An 18200-nucleotide genomic window follows, 5' to 3' on the forward strand; every position below is an offset into this window, starting at 1 on the left:
CTGGGATTCACAGGGATGGATCATCCTGCTGGCCTGACCTTCAGCCAAGTGGGAAGTCCTGTACAAATCACTCTGCCTCTTCATGTCTCCATCTCCGCCAGTGTAAGAGAGGATAATAACACTGCCCTCATTTCCCCAATTAACTGGAAATCCCTCTGTCACTGCTAACTATTTACAACTGAGACACTAAAATCCACAGCTGACAGCAGAGAGAGGTCACTGTGCTGGCCTGTTACCAAAACTGAGGCAGTTCATTAAAAAAGCAGTCATTGAAAAAATACACATAGGTGTTCTCAGGGTTTCAGCTCAAGATCAGGGGCCCAAGGCACTGCTGCCCTAAGACGTTTAGGGCAGTACATGATGGATGTACAGTGCTACATGAAGTCCTGTCCTCATCCCCTGAGACATCAATCCCCTGATTCCTGATCATCTGAATCACTGAACATGTGTGATTACATGTTCAGCGAAGTGTGGGCTGGGCCAAGGAGTCAGATTTCCAAGAGAAAGGCCAAAACCTTTTCCTCCCTTGGCACAATTATACAGATTTACACCAACCACAAAGAATGTTAACTGAGAGCAGCTCAGTCTCCTGAATCAGGAGCTCTCCCATTCTTTCAGCCACCCAGGCCTGAGCACCTCCTGCCCAGAGATGCCTCCATCTTTTCATATCCCAGGGGAAAACAACTCATGGATTTCCTGGGGCTGCAGGTTCAGCTGTTGTCTCTGATGTCTGCTGGGCTCTGCTGCTTGGAAAGCGAGGCTGAAGAAGGGCCCTGTGCATCGTTGGAAGTGGGGAGCTTTGCCACTGTTTTTAAATGAGACTCTGAAACTGGAACTGATCACTTATTTTTCCCTCACTATTTTCTGCTTTCTTTGCTGTAACCAAACAGCAGATGCTTTAGCATGTTGCAGAGCAGCCAGATTCAGAATGATTTCTCCAATACTATCCAAATGAGCAAAATGCACCTTCCACATACAAAATTATTTCAATCAATAAAAAAAGGCTACTTTTTTAATGAATTTATGGTGGTTTTCAACTGGGGTCTGTTGCTGCTTGGCCTTGTTTAGGGTCAGTCTGTTGCAAAGTAAAATATTGATCTGTGTGGTCTCAGAAGGACTGTGACCACGGTCCAAACACACACAGTCTCTCTCTTGGGCTCCTGCAACAACTGTGAGCACAGAAGCCCAGCTTTAGCCTCCTAATTCCTTTTCAGGACCCTAAATCCTACACTGAACTCAATAAAAAGACCAAATTGGACCACGGAGCTGAAATAATACACTGAATCAGAGTCTAATTTGTTTTCTGTATATAACACAGAGTTGGTTAAACATGGGGAAACTGAGCAGAGAACAATTTGGGTATAACTGCTGCAGTGTAACTATTACTGAGCAGCGTCTCATGGGGATCCATGTTCCCTCTCACTGGTTTGGTTTACCCCCTTTGGGATTTAAACTCACACCTTCCTTCGCTCCCTAACAACTCTCCCATGTAAACAAGTCTAACCTGGATTGGTCACTTGGTGGATAAGCTCTTGATGTGCTCTTGATGGAGAGTATCACATATTCATCTCTCCTTCCCCTTTCTCCTTCCTTTTTTGTGGATGCAATTCTTAGAGAGCAAAGGGCAAGGGAGATATTTCTCCTATTTCTTTGTCTGGCATTAAAGCAGAGAGAAGAGCAGACTTGTCTTGCCAGGATTTCTTTTTTTTTCCATTTTACAGATGTTTCTTTCTCTATATAGCACGGAAATCCTGCAAGAAGGGAAGCTGAGGTACTTACAGAGGGGGAGGAGGAGCCCTGCAGATAGCTAAAAATCCACGCCCACTAGACCCAAGATCTTTCACAGAATGTGGATGAGAATCCCAGCAAAGACAGCCTCCACCCATCCCAACAAGCCCATCTTGGGACTTTCAGAGAACCCCACTGATGTAAAGAGATGGTGACATGTGGCACCACGTGGTGCACTACGACCACACGGTCACCACCAATCCTACCAGCACATCCCATTGGGTACCCCAGGGCTCAAGAGCTGAAGGGAGCTCCCCACTGCCTCCCAGCCCAGCTGAGGGGTGCTGTGCTCACTGCCAGACAGTGCCCCTTCCACAGGACAGTTTCCAGCTCGATCAGGCAGGCTGAGTCCTTGCAAACTTGTATCAATTGGCTGCTGGATCAATATCTGCTATTGGCACTGGCCTAATGAAATGTCAGTCAGCAGCACTGCCAATTGATCCACGCTCATCTGCGCTGCAGATGAGTTCCTGTCTCTGCATTTTACCAGAGATGATTAAAAGAAGAAAACAGCCTTCAGTTCTCCCAGGATCTCCTACGGGGGATACGCTCCTGGGCAGGGATAGGCAAACACAGTTCAAAGCCTCCAGATGACAGCTGGGTGGTTTGAGCTTGGGGTGAACTGCAGAAACAGGGAAAAAGTACCAAAAGACTTTACAAGCTGCTCTTCAGCCTGATTGAACTTGGAGCAGAAAATCAATCATCGATAATAATATGCAGCACTAATCCACCACTCCCCTTTCCCTGTATTGGAGGAAGTTGGATTTACGTAGCTGCCACTTGTGCCAGAGGCCAGCACCGGGGCACAGAGAGCTCATGCATCACTTGCCAAGGGTCATTGAGCAGGGCTGGGGGGATGGAACCAAGGTTTCCAGCCCAGAGCCCCTATAGTAGGAAAACCCATACTGAAAAAAAGATTAAACACATAAATATATTTATTAGAAGTAAAAGAAAATTATTAATATAATAAAAACCTTTCTCTTCACCACTGTCCTGTCTGTCATGTAGAGTTCTGGATTTGAAATAATTGAAAGGGCTCAGCTTTAATTGCAGTTAATTGCTGAAATTAAATCCAGACCAGGACAACTTACTGCTGCTCAGGTTTGTGTTGGGAGAGGGGTGAGGAGGAAAGCAGAACTATTTCTGTTTATTTCGTGACAATTTTCAGAAGGTCATGCTTTTATTCCAATGAAAGATATCAAAATCTTCATGTTTGGCTTCGGGCCAGCCCTGCTTGTGGCAGACCCAGAGTTCCTGCATATCCCCAGCACAAAGTCACAGAGAACACAGGCACAGAGGATTAGCAGAATTCGTGTTTTCTTCTCTGTGTTTTTGCCCCTTATTGCTTTTTGCCTGAAGACTAAATGGTCTCACTAAATGCCTAAGAGGCTCTCTCCATTTACAGAGTAATACATCAGCAAAAGAATTGCAAATTGTTCTGCAAATGTACTATTCTCTCCTGTCTGCTTTAAGTGGAAATTTAAATTAATTGGAAACATTATGGCTTTCTTTTTTAACTTAAATATTACTGTACCAGACTATAAAGCGCCTGAAATTTAATCTGAAGTCTTCAGACCTGAAAAAGTGTTTTGCAACTGAAAGATTTTTGATTTTTTTCCAGCTATATCCACTGGTCCAATAAAAAAATAACACCCGTTGCTATCAGCCTTGCTTCTGGCATTGAGAACATTCTACCTGGCTTTCAGAAACCTTGGTTTTATATGGAATGTGCCACCACCTACTCTGCTCACTTCATCACTTTCAAGGTTTTGTTGATTTATTGAAAAGCTTTTATAGCAGGAGCTTCAATTAAAACAATGCACTTCCATTGCCATGTGATGTAGGACACCATCAGTTTTGTTTGGAAGTGGTAAGTCAGAAATGAAGAAATAATTTTAAAAACTCAAATGGAAGGGACAACAGGCAGCCTCTGTACCTAGAGGAGCCAAGACACCACCTTGTATTACAAATTAGGGAGGTAAAACATGCTGCTCAGTCACCGTCAGATATTCCTCACCTGAATCAGGGCTAATAACAGAGACCAATTTAGTGGAGAGAGTCACCAACTCCAAACTCAAGCTAACCCAAAAACATTACAGTATTGCTGACTGGAGCAGATTTAGACTGGTGGATAAGCAGTCATTTGTTTCTTTCCCATTTGCTTCTAGATCCCAGTCAAGGACCTGATCTTTTAGGGATAAAAGTGAGGGCCTGCCTATATCACACCACAGGGAAGGGCACCAGGACTCCTGTTGTCCCACAGCAGTGTCCCCCTGCAGAAAGGCAGGATCCAAGAGGATTGAGCCAGGCTCTTCTCAGTGGTGCCAAGCAGGAGAAAATGGGCAGAAACTGATGCACTGGAGGTCCAGCTGAACATGAGAAAGAACTTCTCTAGTGTGCACTGACTGAGCACTGGAACAGGTTGAAAAGTGAGGGTGTGGGGTCTCCCTCACTGGAGATATTCCAGAACCATCTGGATACAATCCCATGCTGTGTGCTCTGGGATGGCCCTGCTTGAGCAGGGATGTGGGACCAGCTGACCCACTGAAGTCCCTTCCAACCTGAACCATACTGGGATTCTGGGATTCTCTGATTCGGCTGCTTTCAGAACTGCTCTCATCTGTCCCTGTTTTCAAGACCAAGGCTCACACTGCACTGTGGTTCTGCGCTCAGCCAGCCAACCATGCCAAAATTACCTCAGTTATTCCTTTTCCTATACAGCCTATTGCCATATCAGAGAAGATTGAACCTGTCTGGACCGAAGTCAGGACACTTCTGCCAGTGCTCACTCCCTATCTACAGACTTTTTGGATGAAACCCAAGCTCAAATGACCACTGACCATAACCCAGTGCCTTCCTTACCCTGCAAACAAAACCACAGGGATGCTGCCAGAGAGAATGAGCTGGGGCAATTCAGAACTCACATCTCTGCTTCTCAACTCAGAGACACAGCACAAAATCCACTGACAGGGTGACCTGGCAGTCTTTTAATTTGAAATCAAGACATGGAAAGGATTAACACCTCTGAAAGACAGGGTCAGCCCACTGCAATAGATGTGAAATAACTCCGTTAAACCACGGGGAAATCCAAATTTGACAGGCAAAGAAGACCAAAAGGTTATTTAAACTTTTAGTATCTACCTCATTTAACTATAGGAAGCTTGGTGAAATAACCTTAAAAAGTATCCCTGGGATTCTTCAAGTGAAACATCTCACCCAGCAAGAGTTAAGGTTTTCCCAGCTGGGAGCTCTCGGTTGGCAGTGCGTGATTAAGGAGTGCTGGCTGTTGGAACATACTGTAATTGCCTGTAATATGATGACAGCCACTGCTTCAGTGGGGAGCAGCCACTTGGGGACAAAAAAAAGACCCAAGACACAAGCATGCTACCATTAAGGAGCATGCTATCAAGAAGAAATATACCATGAAGAGGATGTGCTTCTTTCACCTAAAACTTCTCCCTTTAGCCTTAAGTGGCTGGCATAGCTCTGCCACTGAGGGTGCTTTAGCTCAAGAGACTGAAGGAATTACAGTTTTTTAGAGTAAAAAATCTGTAATTGTCAGCAGAGCAGGGGCCTTCTATTTATGGCATGATGAAATTAAATTAATTTTTAGAGAGCAAAGACCCCATTTCAATGATTTTGCTAATGTTTCCTCATACTTGTATGTGCACCAGTGAAGAGTTCTTCCTTTCTGGGGCAGAACATCAAGGGTAATCACCCAGAGACAGGAAAGGCAGGAGGAGAGCTATCCATCAGCTTGTGAGGTTTCTACCACAGCATGGAAACACCGCACCAGCCACATGAAACCTCAGTGTGCTGCTCCCTGAAGCCACCTGTGCAGAGATGGAGTCACTGATGACAGTCGTGGCAGAGCCACTCCTGGACAGCACCATGGAGCTGCCTATGTGACACTTCATCCTGTGAGGATGAAGTGCTCTCCCTGTCCCCAGAGGGACCACTGAAGGTTTTCCCAGCTCAGGAGATGTGACTGAGGCACTTGGCAAGAGCCTGGCATTTATTTCTGAAGGGGATCTGCAGGAGGAAGAGGCAGCACAGGAGAGTTAGCTGGTGGGGTTATGGGGATGGCATGAACAGATGGTGTGGTGAAGAGCCACTTCCTTCCCATTTGCACACTGACTGCACTAAATCAATGCCTGGGCTTTCCTGGCAATAAGCTAAGGCTGTGCTGTGAAGGGTTTTAATGAGCTGACTATACCCTAGTTGTGGGTATCACTCTGTTGGGTCTCCACACTTAATCTGCTCTTGGGGAAAGCTCCTTCCATTTTTTTCATGTGCTTCTTGGTGATCTTCCCTAATATCTGTATCAAGGCCATCGCCTCTTTGCTAGGTGTGGATCTCTGTAAAGCTCACCAGCACTGGTTTTTTTTCCCATCTCTGTACTCAGCACTGGCATGGGATGCTCCGTAGGGGCTGAGCCTGCTGTTTTTGCAGCTTTAGCTTATCTCATTGCTCCAGACCTAAAAAAATGAGTTTGTAACCCTCAGTATTGTATACTCTGGCAAATCTGGCTTTAAAGTGATCAGAAATTACCTCCTCATGTAAAATTGGAGTCAAACCTCTCTTCCTGTCTGAGGCTAGAAGAAAACCCTGTATCTGCACAAGTAACAGGCCTTTGCAATCAGTAACATTGACAATTCTGTATTTCCCTATTTGTGGCCATGCTTCACCCTGTTTACACACAGTTTGTATTGCTTTCTACCACTCCCTGTGCACACACAATTAATGAAACACCATCTGGTGCAGGATAAACACTGCTGCAGGGATGCAGAAAGACACTACACAAAAGTACAGCTCTCTACCTCTGTTATTTTCCATCTCAGATGCTGTGTTTCCCTCCCAGAGGTCCTTCTGAGCTCAGAGACTTTGGTTAAAGCATCTCCCTGTTTTTTCTCTAGTTTGATTACTTTTTTCTGATGTCTGAAAAAATCCAGCTAACCCTAAGCCTCCCACACAAGACAGCAGTTCTTCAGTCACCTTCTCCCAGGAAGGTCTTGTCCAGGAGGTTGACTCTCCTCAGTGGGGTCTGCCACTTGCCTTAGATGCTGGGGGATGCCTACAAATGTGCAGCTGTGTTGGATGTTAAGACCATGAAGGTTCTCAGAGGGCTGGAGCACCTCACCTACGGCGACAGGCAGAGAGAGTTGGGCTTGTTCAGCCTGGAGAAAACTCCAGGGAGACAGACCTGAGAGCCCCTTCCAGTATCCAAAGGGGCTACGAGAGAGCTGAAGAAGGACTTTTGACAAGGGCACATAGTAACAGGACAAGGGGAAATGGCTTTAAACTGCCAGAGGGCAGGTTTAGATTTGATTTAAGGAAGGAATCTTCCCTGTGAGGGTGGCACTGGCACAGGCTGCCCAGGGAAGCTGTGGATGTTCCATCCCTGGAAGTGTTCAAGGCCTCATTGGACGGGGCTCGGAGCAACCTGATGTCTTTTCCTGGTCTTAAAATCAAGAATCAAACATGGTTAGAAGGGGAAAGGGATTTTACCTTGGTATTTACTTTAAGGATCCCTAGGTGCACACATCCAGGTCAAATGCACTGAAATGCACACTGCAATGCACACCCTCAAAAGATCTGGTATAACATTATAGGTGTTACTAATTAGCAGATCTATCAAAGATTCCCCAATGAGAGGCTCGAGTGAGCCCCCCTCCCCAAGGAACCTTCCCCTGGATGGTTCTATCTTGGTTTACAGAATGTGTTCTGGAGAGGACCTTGGGGTCTGGGGCACACTGATCCCCAGCTATGAAGCTTCTAAAATGTTTAGTCTCTTAACTTGACAAACAAGTCCAAGAATGTAGGCAAAACGCACTAAGAATACAGAAGTTGTAAAAAAGGTATAACAGGGGTATAAAAGAACAGGCAAAAAATCTTCATGGCATCAACCTGCTCTAGTGGAAGGTGTCCCTGCCCATGGCAGGGGGTGTGGAAATGATCTTTAAAGCCAAACTGACCCAAACCATTCTGTGATTCTGTAATTTTAGGTTCCACCATGGGGCAAGGCTGATCCGTGGGGTCAGAGCATCTGCCCTCAAGAAGGCCAGCAAGGCTAAAGAAGGCTGTTGGGGGTTTTGTAAATCCAGTCTCTGTCCCAGCAGATTCCTTACCATCCCTATTAGCAGCTGTCTGACATGTTGGACTGAATTTGAGCCCAACTGGTCTGGCAGGAAGCTCTTCATGGGACACATACTACAGAATTTCTAACAAATGCTTTAAGTTATGGCTGATGGTTCATAGGGCTCAGTCAGGCATCTGTTTGGTACATTAATGCATGGTTGCACTGAGCTTGTAAATTATTATTCATGTACTTTTGTAGAACATCTTGAGGTTGTTGGCGGAGTCCTTCACTAAATGGGAACAGGGACAATTATTCACACATGAAAAACATGCATGATTCAGTTCATCCATTTACATTTCTAGTGTAGCCTTCCTTGGCAGGATGGCTAATACAGCCTGGGAGAAGGATGGTCATTCATAATTGAGCTGCTCTGACCAACAACTGTTCCATTTAAAAAAGGATTTGCCTCAGACACACAATGGCGATGGAAATTCACTACTGGAGTCAAGGAAGGCACAATTGGCAAAAATAGTGAGGTTAGACACAGAAATTGATTACTGTTAATGCTCTGTTAAGGTCAGGGACATGGACAAGGAAAACTGGATGTCTGTGCACTGAGAGGGAAGCAATGGGCATGAATGGAAAAGCAAATTTAACCACAATAAAAAGGCTTCATTTTATCTGACCAGTTAGAAATATCCTGATTAGAAATGGCTGTTCTTTGCTGCTGTCATCTGCTGGTTGCTTAGGTCCCCATTTTCACATTTTTAAGGGAGTGTGAAGTGCTTTAGGCTCTCAGAAAAAGCCAGAGCCTGCTCCTGCGGTAACAGGAGTGCTGTTCATATAAAAAAGAGGACAATGGACTGCTTCCAAAGGGATATGTACTCACAGAACACGGAGAGGTAAGTCCCCCTGCTCTGGAGGTACAGTGACTGACGGAAATTTAATATAGGAAACAGTATATAGAACCTTTTTGGCAGCTGAGACAGCTTTGTGGAGTACTAATAAAAAATCTGATATTCCTAAACCTAAAAGTCAGAGGGGAGGTCCCAAAGTTAAAAATATCAAAAGATCACTGACAGTTTAATTAATGGAGTTAAAAGAGTCAGAGGCTTTTATAACTGCTCACACTATGCTCCTTTTTTTAACAGTAACCTACAACTGAAAATTTATATTATGGTTTTGCTATCTTCAGGAAGGGAAACAAACTAGGAGCAAGGGCTGTAAACTCTGAGAAGTAAAAATATGAGGAAAAAACCCATGAATTAATAATACATAATCCTTCCTAAACACACAGAATATTTTTGGCATTCAGAGAATTGCCCAGAATTGCAATAATAGGGGATTCAGCTTATTTCAGGTGCTTCTCAGAATGTCCCTGTCCCTCCTGACAGCTGTGCCCACCTCTGGCATCTATTTAAGCATCTCCTAAATTTGCTCCTCCGGACTTTCTTTGCATGGGACCTAAACTGAGCCAGCTTGCTAATCACAGCCACTGGCAGACAATTAAAAAAGGCACAACCAGCCATCATTAAGTTGGAAGTGACAGGCTGGGTTTTATTTTTAACTAAAACTAGTGGGATTCATGCAAACTTCTCCACGAAGTTCCTCTTGCACTTTGTTTACAATTTAATACTTTCCTACGTGCACTGTAGAAAGCAGCCCCAAAATACCATTGAAAGTAAGGTAAATCTAGGATTTGCAGGACTGCAATGCTTGTTATGTGCTGAACCAGCATGTTTGGGTATTACTGCATTTGTGAAGTGTGAGCTGAAAAATAATAGATTAATGGATTCATACTTGCACAGAAAAGAAAGACCTTATACAGGGAGTTTTATTTAGCATTTGAGAAGCTATTTATTTATTTATTTATTTGAGGAGCCTTTCTTTCTGTTCAAGTCAAGGCAAAAACCTGTTCAGAGAGTACAGGGGAAGAATAAATAAAATCAGTACTGTCTCCATTGCAAAACTGCTGTGAAATTGTTACTGATCATTTCTAGATGGGTCAAAATGGATCCCATTTTGGGCACAGCCAGACAACGCCCACTTGGATGAATGCTCAAGCTCTGCCTGTGCCTTGTGAAGCCCATGGGGAACCACTGATATGAAGTTCTCTTTCCCCAGCCATGGCTTTGTGTGCATTTCTACAAGCATTCACAGTCTGGCAGAAGTAAGGTTTAGGGGGTGAGAAGTCTGGGGTAGAAGCTCATTTTATACCTGCAAGTCACACTGTGCTGTTGCTAAAATGTCTGGTGTTCAGCTCCAGGAAGCAATGACAGAATTAATCATCTCAGTTTTTTAACATTTCCCCCTTTTCTTGCAGTTATCACATTGAAAAAATTGTAGATCTGCACAGGAATTAGGCTCAGCAGCCTCTGTAAGAAGAAAGCCATTGCTCTGGAATAATTGCTTGGAGGGGTGTGAGGTAACACAACACACGTCTGTCCCCACTTTCTGTGCAAATCCTGCCTGCTGGTAAAAACTTTCTTAACTGGAAATCAAAAATGAAATGGCAATGTTCCATCCCACTGCACCATGCACATTCCCTCCCCTTTCTTTGCAGTGGGAAGAGATTAAAAGCATCAATTTTAATCGATGAGGGGAGGTAAACACAAGATATTTATTTTTTAATATTTACAAGATTAAAAATAGCAAACCTTTGATTTATTTTTTTATTAGCAGTCATGTCCTGTGCAAGCAATGCTGCCTTGAACTGGTATTAGCAGACAGCCTGCAGAATGCTTTCTGTGTCAACCAAGGAGAATATCTTAATTATGGCAGCTTTCTAAGGAAGAAAATAGTATTAATTCACAGAAAGCACAACAGCAAATAATCATCAATATGGATCTTCACTCTAACACAGCCAGTTCACATTTTTGTCTCCCTATGGATGCTGCCCATCCCTGACATTTCTGTTCAATGATCTTTCCACACACAAACAAATCACCCAGATTGCACTGCCTGCCTGAAGAAGGGCTGCTCATACCTTTCAGTGGGTAACTCAGCTGAGTGCCTTTAGTATCCACTGCTGAGTCCCTGCGTGCAGAAAGCATCACATCAGCACACAGGATTCTTTTTTATGCAGCCAGACAATGCTGTTCAAAGATCCTTGAACGAAAAGTGTGCTAAATTGCCTGGCATTTCTCAATAAAGACCAGCAGACAAACAACATAAAATGACCTTTTGATTTAGATTTAGAGAGGGAAGTTACACATACAGGAAAAGAGTAAGTCCACCTCTGTAATGCCAAAGGATTATCAGAATTGGGTTCAGTCCTGCTTTTAACAGATCTGGTGATTTGCCTCTTGCTCCTACAGAAGCATGGTCAGGACATCTGAGGAAGTATTTAACTCAGGGATTATATCCAGAATAGAATATTGGCCTGCTGGCACCTGGGGAGTGTGGCTCTGAAACACTACTAAAGATGGCAGTGCACTGGCTGATCTCTGCATCTGCCTGCAGTCTGAAGGCAAAAAGTGCTAATCCAGACTGGGAATCCATAGTGCCCCAGGCCTCCCACAGATCCCATGGGATATTCAGTGCCTGGGTTTCAGGTGAGTATTGGAACAGTCAGAGAGGAGAGGAGAGGAGAGGAGAGGAGAGGAGAGGAGAGGAGAGGAGAGGAGAGGAGAGGAGAGGAGAGGAGAGGAGAGGAGAGGAGAGGAGAGGAGAGGAGAGGAGAGGAGAGGAGAGGAGAGGAGAGGAGAGGAGAGGAGAGGAGAGGAGAGGAGAGGAGAGGAGAGGAGAGGACAGGAGAGGAGAGGACAGGAGAGGACAGGAGAGGAGAGGAGAGGAGAGGAGAGGAGAGGAGAGGAGAGGAGAGGAGAGGAGAGGAGAGGACAGGAGAGGAGAGGACAGGAGAGGACAGGAGAGGAGAGGACAGGACAGGACAGGACAGGACAGGACAGGACAGGACAGGACAGGACAGGACAGGAGTTTCAGTGGAAAGAGATTTACATCCATCATCTAATTCAATTGCCTGACCACTTCAGGGCTGATCAAAAGTTACAGAATGATCTTAAGGGCAATGTCCAAATGCCTCTTAAATACTGATGGGCTGATGGCATCAACCACCTCTCTAGGAAGCCTGTTCCAGTGTTTGACCACCCTCTCAGTAAAGAAATGCTTCCTAATTTCCAGTGTAAACCTTCCCTGGAGCAGCTTTGAACCATCCCCACATGTCCTGTCACTGGACCCAGGGACAAGAGATCAGCAGGTCTCTCTCTCCCCCTTCCCCTCCTCAAGCAGCTGCAGAGTGAAATGAGGTCACCCCTCAGCCTCCTTTTCTCCAAACTACACAAGCTCAAAGTGCTCAGCTGCTCCCCACTCTCCTTCCAGCCCTTTCACCAGCTTTGTTGCCCTGGATGCATTGAAGAGATTTCACACTAATCACCAAGTTCTGCTCTTAGCCAGGAGTGCAGCCACAGCCAAGCGAGAGAAAACCACTGTGCTCCCTCTGGTCCTCCAGGTAGGGGGTTCAGAGGTGCAACTGAACCTCATTTCCCAGGGTCAGTATGACCTGAAGAGCGCCCAGAAGAGATGAGTGTAGGGGAGATGATGAAGTGGCAGAAAGGAGAGGGAAAGGAGTGAGGCACACAGAAAAGAGTCCAGCTCACAGCTACAAAAGTGAGACAGCAAACCCACGCCAGCTCTTGCAGCACTCACTCTGCTCTGACAGCTGTCCCACGCCGTCTGGCAGGGGCTGAACTTGAAGCTGCTGCAGTTCTCCCTTTCAATTTTTGTGCTGCTCTCCTACCTAGCAAAGTCACACACAGTCCTCCAAGGACTCACTTCCTTGCTTTGAATGCCTTAAACTCAAATCCCCATGTCCCTGAAGAGGGGCAAAGACACAAAGAATTGCTCAGGGGAGCAGGAGATGGGAAAGAAGAGCTGCAGGAAAAACTCTCACCTCAGATCCATAATTCTCACTTGGAAGGATCCGTGGGGCTCTCAGTGGCAGAAGGTGGAGGATGGCCTGTGCTGGGCTGTCTGTAACCACACAGCTACAAATACACAAGGAATTGCTGCACTATCTGTACTGATAAATTCCTCACATGGGCTTGGCCCAGATCCCTGAGCAGTTTCTCAAGAAATTTTCAGACCAGGACCACCAATCAACACTTTGGAAAAGGTCACTTTATCTGAAGGCTTGGAGGGGGCTCTTCTCACCCAAGCACATTTGATGTACAAGTCTAGACACCATCAGAGGAGGTATTAGATGTAAACCAGTGAAACAGTCCTTTAGGAAATATTGCAATTATTAACATATCTGGAGAGAGCTGGGAATGCAATAAAGCTAAAAAATAAAAATCTTTAAAAACTGTCCAAAGTGAAAGTCTTTTCAAGCATAATGGCAGCTGCAAAGTCTGCTAAGATGTGAATAAAATAAAACCAAATTGATTTTTGAAGGTATTACTTATTTGCTCTGTAATCATGCTGAAGAGCCACTGAAGGTAAACTACAGCTATAGGACCTAATTTTCTGCAACAACATGTTCATATGAAAGAAAAAAAAACCCAGACAACTGAAGAGAAGAGAGGGAGAGAAAAGGCCTGAGACAAGGATGATGCTCTGACCCCTTTCCATGTAAGCAAGTCACTTCCTACGACTGATGAGGACTGAGTGTGAGCACCAGCTGGTGAAGTGCAAACAGCTCTGAAATAAGCTCCTGCAATTGTGAATGGCTTAATTCAGACCTCAAAACCTGTGGAAGTCCCCACGGTCACCAGAACACAGGTGACCTTCAGGGGCAAGGGCTGATATGCCAAACAACGCTCTCTGCCTCTCGCATTGCTTCTGCATCAGGACACTCACTAATACAGCACAGCATTGGGAGGGTCTTGAAAATGAAAATAGGGGTGGTGAATGAACCTTGGGACAACCTTCACTTTTAGGACACGTGAATGCAGGATTCAGCTTCAAATAAAGCTTTTCTAAAAACCACGTGACACAGAAATGACAAGTGATTCAGGCAAGAAACCGCATGTGATGCATTAAAACCTCAAGCAAGAAGACGAAGGCAATTTAAAAAGAAATTAATCTGAAGGAAAAATGGAAAATAGGACGTGTGTGTTAACACAGTCTGATGGTCTCACCGGCTAAAAAGCCCCAGAGATTCAGCGTGCTGGAGGTATTAGATAACATCAGTTGCTTACAGTGTTGTCCCTGGCATTAAGAGCATTGCAGGGAAAAGAGCTGAGCCTCCCTGAATGGGATTTCTCTGCCTTAAATGCACTCATCTCTCCTCACATCTCCTTGCCTCACTCTCAGCACACCTTCCAGGAGCAAACGCACCAGGGGTCAGACATGGACAACTGTCCTCTTCCCTGGCTGCTCCTGACTCATTCCTTTAACACAGCTCATTCTGCCCACAGTAGAAAACAGCAGGATGTGACTGTGTGCCTTAAAAGCTGTGAGGGAAATCTTTGCTGAACTGAAACACAGGAGAATTTTGGCTGTGATTTCAGGAGGGACAACATTTCAGCTGGATTTTTCCCTGCACTTGCACAGGCTGTGCTGGGCTCGCAGTTCAGTGGAGGTGGTACATTAGCTGGTGCAAATGGAAGCAATGATGAGAAAAGGGAAAAAAAGCCAAACCCAGAATGTGGCTGGAGCAGGGGCTGTTTGGAGGTAGGGCAGCACTTTTCCAGGACAAACATCCTTGTTCTCACTCATGGAGATAAACACAACACACCACAGCACAAGTGTAGGAATGAGGTCGAGAAGAGGGCATGGACAGTAGCAGGGGATCAATACTACCCAAGACCCTCCAAGCCTTCCAACCCATTTCCAGAAAGGTCTGGAAGAACTGACTATGCATGCTAACCAATTTGCATAGAAAAATGAAACTTATCTCTGGGATGGGCAAAACCTATCTACAAAGAGATACCTCCAGGAAGCCCGGGCATGTGTGCACCCCACAACCCTGGACACCTCAGCAGGAGCAACGCTGGAACCAGGACTGGTGACCTCTCTTCCTCACCCTTCTTTTGCTTGCTTGCTTGCTTTCACTCATCTCTCTCTTTCTCTCCTCCCTTTCACCCCACTCCTTTATCCCAAACCCACTGTGTGCTTGCACAAGGAGATCAGGGACTAACTCATAAAAATTCCTGTGCCAAGTGTGTAATTTACTAATGAAACTTTGCAACCATTTCCAAAGACCCCCTGATTTTTGTTGTTCCTTTCGACCCAAGATTTCCACCCTGGGTGCTCACTTCCCTTTGAGGGTGGGATGCCACAGAGCCTCCTAGAAATCAGTCGTGGCTCCCCTCCTCAGACCAAGCTCCATGGCTGAAGCTAGCAGAGAGGCCCCCCTCCAGCTGTGTGAAATCTTGAGAGGCACTTAATGAATTAGATATTATTAATATTCTCTTCCAGCATCAGAAGGCAGTAATTAACTCTTTGAAGACTCATCCCAAACCCTGCTTTATTACTCAATCCTCAGAGGTGGCTGTGTAATCTCATTGTGATTTTAAAGAATATCTTTCCAGAATAATTATTTGCCTTGTTTGGAAAAAAAAAAAAATTTCAAAGTCCTGGTTCTGCCTTGGAGTGTGCATTAGTGATCTTAGACATGATGTAAAGATTTCAGAGCACGAAACATGATATGCTGCAATACTTTTCCTGAGCAGATGCCTTAAGGAGCTCATTCAACATGCCAGGCTCTAAATGCTATTTGGGAGTGAGAAAACGTTATTTTCCCACTTCAACAAGACTTTGGCTTCCCTGTCATGTGGAAATAACCTTTTGTGCTCAGCACTATTATAAATTTATTAGCCTTTTGAATGTCTAAATGTTTTGCAGTCTGTGGACTACATCAAAGTGCTGGCTGAGGGACAGGGCAGCACAAACACATTGTGTGTGCACCCAAATCCATGGATGTGTGTTTCAAAGAGCAGCCCTGGCGCAAGAACACTTCTGCCTATACATTTTTGACAGTGAGAACAGCCATTTTCTCACGCACAAAACCCCAAGGAGCGTATTTATGCTATAATTAAATGTCAAACCTTGTGAGTGATGACTATGTAGAAAAAGTACTAAGTATATATTTCTATAGAAATCAATTAAAGGAGACAATGACTTTCTTTCCATTTAGATTACACGGCCCCAGCACAAGCTGCTGCAGCACAGTGCAGCTGTCAGCCCAGTCTCACTGCCTGAGCAACTGCTTTTTGTTCACCTGATGGAACCCTCCTGGATGGCACCGATTCTCCTCAGGGATGAACTCACCACCAAACGCTTCTCTGATTCCCAACAGGCAATCACGTATCCTTCCAGCAGATAGGAGGTTTGAAACAATCCCCTGAATAGCTTTATGTAACAGGACTTAGGTTGTGTCCCTGGTGTTGAATGTAGCATGATCTATTTTGTGCCCAGGAACAAAACACAGAATTTCTGCAAAGCAGGCTCTGGCTCAGCACATCTGACTGCAATGCCAGGCTGCTTCCAAAACAGTTACTGACTGAAACTGCAGGAGAGGGGTGGAGTTCATCTGATGTGCCTGAGGTATTTAGAAGTTAGTGATCGTGGACTCTGTGAAAAAAAGGGGATGGTTTTCCCATCCCAGACTAGGCACTGAAGAGGGGCCAGATGCTTTTCTCCTAGAGGAACCACCCCTCATGGGCTATGAAGGCAATTGCTGACTACCCTGGACATCATCACCCAATTTTTGATGAAATGAACTCCACTCTGCATGTCCCACATTGACACGAACCTTCTCTGACCCTTCATCCACTCTCACGTACTGCCCACACATTCCCCCAAACAGCATTTTCTTTACTTCTGCAAAACCTAATGTTTCTTTAGGAATGCTGTTCCCTCTCACTGGGAGTCACTGCCCCCATGGCAAAGTCTGTGTGCCAGATACTGAGCTAAACAGCAGGTATCTCTACTGGGAACTTGAGTTCCACAAATTTTTCCACCTGGGTGATTCCCCAAGCCAGGGCCCTGCAGGGAAACCAATTTTCCTTAAAAAAAGGTGCATGAGAGAGAAGAAAATCCATGACAACTCAGCCAGGAGGCTACTTCCCCATATGCATCCCTGGACTGCAGAGCTCAATTCCAGCACACTGTCCTGTCAGGAACAGAAATGTCCATGTTTTTCTCAGGAAGCCAGCTGGAGTGACAGGTTCCCGGATTTAAGAAGGAAAGAATACATTTTGGTACAATGTATGTGGCATCATCTTGTCCCATGAAATCAGCATCAGCAATGCCTGAGCAGAGTTGTCATCGCAGGGCTGTAGCTGGTGAGATGGCAAGGGAGGGAATGCTGGAGTCGAGGCTTGGAGCACTTCTTATCAACAGAGAAGTGATAAGCTAGAAACCACGAACCAGCTTTCAAGCCCCAAAGCCCTCCTTCAGGTCTGAAGTGGAGTTAACAACCTTCCAGTCAGAGGTAAGCTGACAAGCTGGAACCAAACCTGATTATAACTCAGCTCTTTCAGGCTCCAGCACAGACACAGGGGCACTGTAATCCCATTGCATCTGCTTCCAGCCATGGGTATTTTGTGCCATACTTGGGATATTAATGAGCACAAGCAATGCACAAAAATTGAAACCTCCTCTGAAATCAGCTCCAGTGGCTAGAGAGAAAACAGACTTTTAAAAAGTAAAATTCTAGTTGTGTTGAAGTCCTGTTATTACAGAGGCTGAAATTGTCTTGTGAAATACTGAGGTAGCCTTGGTACATTATCAGGTGAGGTACAGCTGCAGAAAAATGTGTTTCAGCAGCTAGAGGATCACAGCTAATGCTAAGTAATCTATAAATCATTCTTATGAGATTTCTCTATGCAAATGAAATTTATATAACCCTCATCAATCGTAAAAAAAAATCATAAAGATGAAATTTTGCAGCCGCAATGCGAATTAAAGGATCCCTTAACCTGTTTTCAAGACACGTCTTTATAGCTAAATAATTTTTAGATAGAGTGTTCTTTGAAAGAACTAATGGATAGTGAGCATTGCTGATTGATTATAAAATGAGCAGGAGGGTTTAAGAAGATGTAAAATCACTACCCAGCTTTATTAACCTTGCCATATTAAAATTCTAGACTATGCAAATGTGAGAAGCAGGTATTAATACAGTACCTTTGATGAGTGTATTTTATTTATTTAACATCAATAAGTTTTTCTTAGTTGGTCTATGCCATGGAGATTCATCAGGCTGTCCTCTGAACTGTATCTTAGAGACTTCACCTTTGAGGAATCCAGAATCTGGATTCTATAAAATGTAACTTTATACATTTATGCGATGGGATGGAAAAGATAAAAAAAAACCAACAAAATGAAAACGAGCAACTACGAAGAAAAGGAAAAGAAATGCAATTCATGTGTC

At 44.8% G+C, this 18200-nt stretch overlaps 1 protein-coding gene across 1 annotated transcript in view; it reads right to left on the reverse strand.

Moving 5' to 3' along the window:
• The window catches only part of KCNH5 (potassium voltage-gated channel subfamily H member 5), a 162978-nt gene that overhangs the window by 22089 nt on the left and 122689 nt on the right, over positions 1-18200 (reverse strand). The window lies entirely within an intron of this gene.

This window comes from Corvus hawaiiensis, chromosome 6 (genome assembly GCF_020740725.1).
Source record: "Corvus hawaiiensis isolate bCorHaw1 chromosome 6, bCorHaw1.pri.cur, whole genome shotgun sequence".
Lineage (NCBI taxonomy): Eukaryota > Metazoa > Chordata > Aves > Passeriformes > Corvidae > Corvus > Corvus hawaiiensis.